We start from the raw sequence: 7,432 nt of genomic DNA, 5'->3' as shown, positions 1-7,432 counted from the left end.
AAGGTCATAAGGATAATGTCAAGCCCCAACTCCTTCAGAAAATGGGGGGCTTCGCTTGGGAAAGGACAGCCCTTCCAACCCCATGCCCCTGCTTCCTCTCTTCCAGGAACCAGGTCTGGTTCATGTCTGCGTCCTAAAGGCCACAAACCAAATGTTTCAGGAAAGGAAAACATGTGCGTTGCCTTCTTCAAAGCTGAAAACCAGCCCCATCAGAGATAGGCAGCTGTAAATACTTCTGTAATTATAGCTCTAACTTCAGTTGGTAATTTGGGCCATTCAAAATACTTTCTCATATTTACTCACTGAATCTCTACAAAGGCCTTATAAAGTGGGTACTATTATTATTCCCAATGTGCAGATGGTGAAACCAAGGCCCAGAGAGGCTCAGTAACTTACCCAAAGTCACACAACACTTCCTTTCATAGACTGGAGCCTGGGAGTTTGATGCCCTCTGAGGACAGGCTATTTTCCCTGTGGTGTGAACACACCGGGGGCTTTCCCACCCCCATAGCTTTACTCATGCTGTTTACCTGCCTGGAAGCCTTCTCTTTCTCTTCCTTTTGGTTTATCCAAATCTGTTATGGGAGGGTGTGTTAGTTCAGGTCCTCTGAGACAGCCAAGATGAGACGAGACATACAAGAAATTTACTGGGGAAAAGGCCAGGGAGGAAAGTGAGGGGGAAGCCAGAGGAGGCTGGAAGAAAGGGAAGGAAGGAAGGAAGGAGGGAGGGAAAGAAGGGAGGAAGATTGGTTGGCTGTAGACCACAGGGCAGTTCTAAAAATGTTCAGTAAGGCTGACAGGAAGTCCTTGAGCCTCTAGAGGAGCCCTGTGTCTCCAGGAAATGGGCCTGCCTTGGGATCCCTTCCTCCCTCTGTGATTAACTGGGAGAAGCCCCTGGGAAGCATGGCCTCCACTCAACTATGAGGATGAATCCATGATCCATCTGTCAACTAGGCTCCACACAGAAGACTTGAGAGGTACCTTTTCACAGCTGCTGAAGTGAAGAAGTACATCTGCCACCTAAAACAACAAGCAAAAAAACAGCAACAAAAAAGCTGACTATATATGCTTTTATAGGCATGAACCACATCAGTGCAAGAAGAAATTCTTCCACTTTCAGAAGCTGGGCCAGGTTGAGAGTGGAGGGGAAGGAGAGACCAAAAGATGCAAAGCTGCTATTGCTTTTGTGCTGCCAAAGAGAGGGTGGCAAACTCAAGTCTCCAAGCAAGTAAGGTAAGTGAATGAAGTGAGCCTGTCATATCAGGGAGGCAATAGGGAAGAGTGGGGACAGTGGAAAACTGGAGAGCACCACCCCATCCAAAAGGAAGCTGCCTCTACTCAGTTCAGCCAACTGTGGCCATGCAGAAATATAGCCCAGTGTGGCCAGGTCTTCTGATTCAAGAGAAGCCAGAAATAATGGCTCACATTATTTTAAAACACTGAATGGGCCAATAACACACATCTGCCACGTGACTTTGGCCCTGGAGTTTAGTTGTGCCAGAGGCCAGTGGCTTAGCCATTTTGGGGTGCGCAAAACAGATCTGGAGTTGGGAGGTTGAACTAAATCACTCTGTAGAATTAAGGAAGTATAGTGGAGTTTCAGGGGGAAGCCAGAGGCAGTGAAGGCCAGGCTGACATGAGGGCAGGTTGGGGGCCTGTGTAGAAAATCAGCCAAGTGAAATTCCCTGTGGAATTAAGAGTGGCCAAATGACCATTACAGTGGGAGCCGGGTAATACTGAGTGTTTATTTGTTTCCTATGTTGGGCTATGGAATAGCAACACACATACACATGCTCACACGTCACCTCCAGTTGCGCCCACATATTCAGAAACAGTCTGCTACACACACAGGGTGAACACCTCATTCTAACTTGCCCAGACTTTCCTGGTTTTAGTCCTGAAAGTCCCATGTCGCAGGAAATCCCTCAGTCCTGGACCACCACGAAGGTTGGTCACACTACCAACACACTCCTGTAGCGTGTGAGTGGGCTGGAGATAGGTTCAGTGCTGTGGCAGCCATCTTGGGCCCTGAGGAGAGTCATCACCAAGTCACACGTTTAATTAACTACCCCAGGACCATGCTGTGGTAGATTAGAACATGGTCTCTACACATGGAGATCAGCTCGGTGCTTTGTGACCACCTAGAGGGGTGGGATAGGGAGGGTAGGAAGGAGACACAAGAGGGAGGGGATATGGGAATATATGTATAGTTGATTCACTTTGTTATACAGCAGAAACTAACACAGCATTGTAAAACAATTATACTCCAATAAAGATGTTAAAAAAAAAAAAGAACATGGTTTATAATTCTGACACTTGCCCTGTGTTGGAATTAGACAATCATACCCTTTGCTGTACATCTGCAGAGCCTCCCACTATGGCCAGAGAATACCCATTCTGAGTAAGGATACGAGAGGAATCCTGTATCTCCGTGTGACATTCCTGGTTTCTGCCATTGGCCACTACTCATGGAGTAAGGCTGAGCTCAGCCCACAGCCTGAAGCAAGACTCCCCAGCGGACCTGCAGACCCGTGAGTGAGAAAAATGAGAATTTGCTATTAAAAGTCATGGAGGTTTTGAGGCTTTTGTTAGGCAGCAAAAGCTGACTGATCTAGGCTTTATCTCTCAACATTTGGAGTCAATTTGGTTAGATGTTCTTTGTACCAGTTAGATACAGAATAGGCTACTTTCCATGCTTTGGGACTTGGTTTTCGCATCTGTACAAGGGGAAAATGACAGGGCCTCCTTCCCATGGTGGTTGGAAGGACTCGAGAAGATTGTGGGTCTAGTGCGTACTGTAGGCACTTAATAAAAGGGATTTTATTACAGAAGTGAAATTCTTGGGCTTCCCTGGTGGCGCAGTGGTTGAGAGTCCGCCTGCCGATGCAGGGGACACAGATTCGTGCCCCGGTCCGGGAAGATCCCACGTGCCGCGGAGCGGCTGGGCCCGTGAGACATGGCCGCTGAGCCTGCGCGTCCGGAGCCTGTGCTCCGCAACGGGAGAGGCCACGGCAGTGAGAGGCCCACGTTCCGCAAAAAAAAAAAAAAAAAAAGAAGTGAAATTCTTTCAGCACACACTTGCTGAACACTTATTTCCCAGCATTGTGCTAGCCTCTCTGTCAAGAATTTTAGAGGAGGAAGCAAAGAAGACAAACCTCCCCCATTTTGGTCATTTTCAAACAGGAGTAGAAAAACCACGTCTGGATTAGAGGCAGAGGGATAGAGGAAATTACCTCTTTTCTGACATCCAGGACTTGGGGCTGAACTGTCTAAATGATGGGGGCATATCTGTGGGTTAGGAGACTTGAGGGTCTCTAAGAAACAAGGATTTCAGCTGCAATAAAGCCATCCTCCAGCGTCCTTCCCCAGGGAGAGCCAGGATTATGTAAGGAATGTGGTCGGCAAAAAGCCCAGAGGCGGGGTGGGGTGGGGGTGGGGGGATGGGGTGGGGGGGGATGGGGGGATGGGGGTGGGGGTGGGGGTGGTGGGGGGCAGCTACCAGACACAAGCAGGGCTGAGCTGGGCAGGCTTCTGTTCCACTCTCCCAGGCTAACTCCATGTGGGCCTCATCTCAGGCTGGAGGTAATTTTCCGGAGTGGTCCTGCCTGTGTTCCAGGCTATCTGTCTGAGAGGACGGTGCTGGAGCAGAGCAGCTGTGGCAAGCCCCCCCCTCCTTTGATATCCCCAGGACAGGAGTGTAGGTGGCCCCATGGCTTCCAACCAGCTGCCTTGGCCCTTTGGATTGGAACAAATGAGGCAGCCAGACCTCAACTCCCTGCTGTCCTGCCTGAGCGCCAGCCTGACCCAGAAGATAAGGAGAAAAAAGACCCACGTTGATCCGATACACAGACAGACCTCAAGTGCTGGCCCTCCTGCTACCTACAGCACTGCGAGAGCCTCAGAACCTCTGTTGTCTCGTGCAGAAATGGGGACAATACTCAAAACTGCTCTGCTTATGTCTCAGAGGAACTGAAAGGACCCAATGAGAGAACGGGGGTAGGACGATGGCCGCAGAAGTTAATATTTTCCCCTCCTCCTTCTAGAAATTATACCAAGGCATCAAAGAGAATGAAAAAAAAACCCAAAAAACCCACAAACTCCATTTCTAGCAAAACCAGGAGAGAGTTATAATCCATAGACTTCAGAGTATGTGTGAAATTTTCCAAAAGCAGCTTTGAAATAGGGCAGAAGTCATACAGGAGGTGGTGAGTGGGTTCAGTGGCGGCAAATCTCAGAAAACATCAGCAGAAATGTACTTTCTGGGGATGAGTCTTGCCCTGAGGTGAAAAGCTGCATTCCTTATTTATAAAAGTGAACGTAGGAACTGGGGTGAGTAGCATAAGCCCTCTGGGATCTGGTTTGATTCTGAGAAACAGATGGTGTAACAAAGAATGAGAGAGAAGACATATTTGCAGGGAACAATCTGTCTTTTTGGCAGAGAGGAGAGAACCTTTTAGTTACGAAGTCTAAGAAAATACCCTCTTTCTTCCCAGTACCCACAAGAACAATCAGCAAATAGCTGACACAGGAAAATCAAGCCCTTCCAATGACAAGTTTTTTAAAATAAGTGTAGGGACTTCCCTGGTGGCGCAGTGGAGGGGGCCCGGGTATGATCCCCGGGAAGATCCCACATGCCATGGAGCAACTAAGCCCGTGCGCCACAACTACTGAGGCTGCACTCTACAGCCCACGAGCCACAACTACTGAAGCCTGCACGCCTAGAGCCCGTGCTCCGCAACAAGAGAAACCACCGCAATGAGAAGCCCGAGCACTGCAACAAAGAGTAGCCCCCACCCGCCGCAACTAGAGAAAGCCCGCACAGCAACGAAGACCCAACGCAGCCAAAAATAAATAAATTAATTAATTATTTTTAAAAAACCTATCTTACCTAGTTTTGTAGGCAAATCCTATGAAACTTTTAAAGACTAGATCATTCTAAGGTAGTTAAGTTGAGAGCAAGGCAAAGAAAGAAAACGTTACAATTATTTTTATGAAGCAAGTATTATGTTGATACTGAAGCCTGACAAGAATTGTACAAAGAAAGTAACAAACTTCGCTTGTAAGTATCAATGCAAAAATTCTAAATAAAATGTTAGTAAACACAACCGTAAGCACAACAGAAAGAATAATACATCATGACCAAGTGGGTTTTATTCCAGGAAAGCAAAGCTATTTCAATGTTAGAAAATCTATTAATGTAATTTATGAGGAGAAAGGTCATATGATTCTGTTTAGGGCTAAAAAGACATTTGAGAAAGTCCAACATGCATTCTTGATAAAAACTCACGCACATGTATTCAATAAGAATCATGAATACTCAGTAAAATAGAAATAGATATTTACCTCTTTAACGTGGTAAAATATATTGTGGAGTACATCATGCTTATTGAAAAAACCCTAGGGGCATTTCCACTAAAGGATGGAGACAAAATTTTCCAGTTTAACACAGAGCTGGATATTTAAGATAGTACTGGGGGACTTCCCTGGTGGCTCAGTGGTTAAGAATCCGCCTGCCAATGCAGGGGACACAGGTTCAATCCCTGGTCCAGAAAGATCCCACATGCCACGGAGCAAGTAAGCCTGTGCACCACAACTACTGAGCCCACACACTGCAACTACTGAAGCCCACGCACCTAGAGCCTGTGCTCTGCAACGAAGAGCAGCCCCCGCTCACCACTAGAGACAGCCTGCACACAGCAATGAACACCCAACACAGCCAAAAATATACATAAAATTTTTTTAAATGTATTTTAAAAAAGATAGTATTGGAAGTACTAGTCAGTACAATTAGATGGCAAAAGGGAAAAAGAGATACAAAAACTGAATAAGTGAAAGTAAAATTGCCAGTGTTACACATATGAAATGATTCTGTGTGTAGGAAACCCAAGATAATTCAGTAAGGTATCAAGATACAAATTTAGCATGCATAAATTAGTAGCTTTCCTATATTCAAACAATCATCAGTTGGAAGATGTATTGAAAGAAGTTTCCACTTAAAATAACAAAATTAAGATTACATATCTGGTAATAAAATTAAACAAAAGATGTGTAAGACCTACATGAAGAAAACCTGAATTCACTATGGAAGGATACAAAAAACTACTTGAAGTGAAAAGGTACACAGTAATTTTGTAAAGTTTTTAATTAATTTATTTTAAATTTAGTTATTTTTGGCAGCGCTGGGTCTTTGTTGCTGTGCGCGGGCTTTCTCTAGTTGCAGCTAGTGGGGGCTACTCTTCGTTGCAGTGTGTGGACTTATCATTTTGGCTTCTCTTGTTGCCGAGCACGGGCTCTAGGCACGCAGGCTTCAGTAGTTGTGGCTCGCGGGCTCTAGAGCGCAGGCTCAGTAGTTGTGGCGCACGGGCTTAGTTGCTCCGTGGCATGCAGGATCTTCCTGGACCAGGGCTCGAACCCATGTCCCCTGCATTGGCAGGTAGATTTTTAACCACTGCGCCACCAGGGAAGCCCTACACTGTGATTTTGGATGGCAAGTTTCATCATGAAAACAATGTCTGTTATTCCTAAATTGATTTATACATTCCTTGTTACTATAATAAAAGTACCATCAGCCTTTTAACAAGAGAAAATAATTTTAAAATTAATCCTGTGAAAAATTAAACAAGCAAAAATATCCAAGAAATCTCTGGAAGAGAGGGAAACAACATTATCAAATGTTAAACCATGTCATAAAATCTCAATAATTCAAACATTGTAGTACTCGGCTATATCAATAGACAGATTGATGAACAAAACTGAAAGCCCAGTCATAGATCCAAATCCATTCAGGAATTCAGGATGTGATAAAGTTAATGTGGAAGGTTGTATTTTCTAAAAATATTTGGAGGGCTTCCCTGGTGGCGCAGTGGTTGAGAGTCTGCCTGCTGATGCAGGGGACGCAGGTTCCTGCCCCATTCCGGGAAGATCCCACATGCTGCAGAGCGGCTAGGCCTATGAGCCATGGCCACTGAGCCTGCGCATCCGGAGCCTGTGCCCCGCAACAGGAGAGGCCACAACAGTGAGAGGCCCGCGTAACGCAAAAAATAATAATAATAATAATAAATAAAATAAAAATATTTGGAAAGGATAGTAACAGATCCGCTCCAGGGACTTGAGAAGCAGAGAGAATAGGAGCCACAGGATGGGGTCTTCGGGGTACCAACTATTTCTCTTCTTAGCGTTAGTTCCCCTTGAGTTTCTGGTTCTCCCAAGAGAGAGTCAGATTCACTGAATTTGGGTCATATGCCCACCCACTGATCTGGATGGACAGTCAAACAAGACGGTAGTCCCCAAAGGAGGACCAGAAAGTGGGGTGGGAGGGTTAAAAGTTGGACAGGGATGGCCATATGCCCATTTTACAGATGAGGAAAGGGAAGCCGAGAGAGGGACAGGGATCGGCAAGGCCACAGAGCCCAGGGACAGTGGATTCTGGGAT

The 7,432-nt window shown here is 46.0% G+C and overlaps 1 long non-coding RNA gene across 1 annotated transcript; it reads left to right on the top strand.

Moving 5' to 3' along the window:
• Window positions 1-1,095: 1,095 nt before the first annotated feature.
• Window positions 1,096-3,804, top strand: LOC116739918. The gene is made up of 3 exons (XR_004345741.1): window positions 1,096-1,233; window positions 2,367-2,531; window positions 3,689-3,804. It is a non-coding gene; the product is annotated as an uncharacterized LOC116739918 (long non-coding RNA).
• Window positions 3,805-7,432: the final 3,628 nt, after the last annotated feature.

Source organism: Phocoena sinus, chromosome 15 (genome assembly GCF_008692025.1).
Source record: "Phocoena sinus isolate mPhoSin1 chromosome 15, mPhoSin1.pri, whole genome shotgun sequence".
Taxonomy (NCBI): Eukaryota; Metazoa; Chordata; class Mammalia; order Artiodactyla; family Phocoenidae; genus Phocoena; species Phocoena sinus.
The sequence above is the reverse complement of the archived record's forward strand: the minus strand, read 5'-3'. Positions and strand labels throughout refer to the sequence as shown.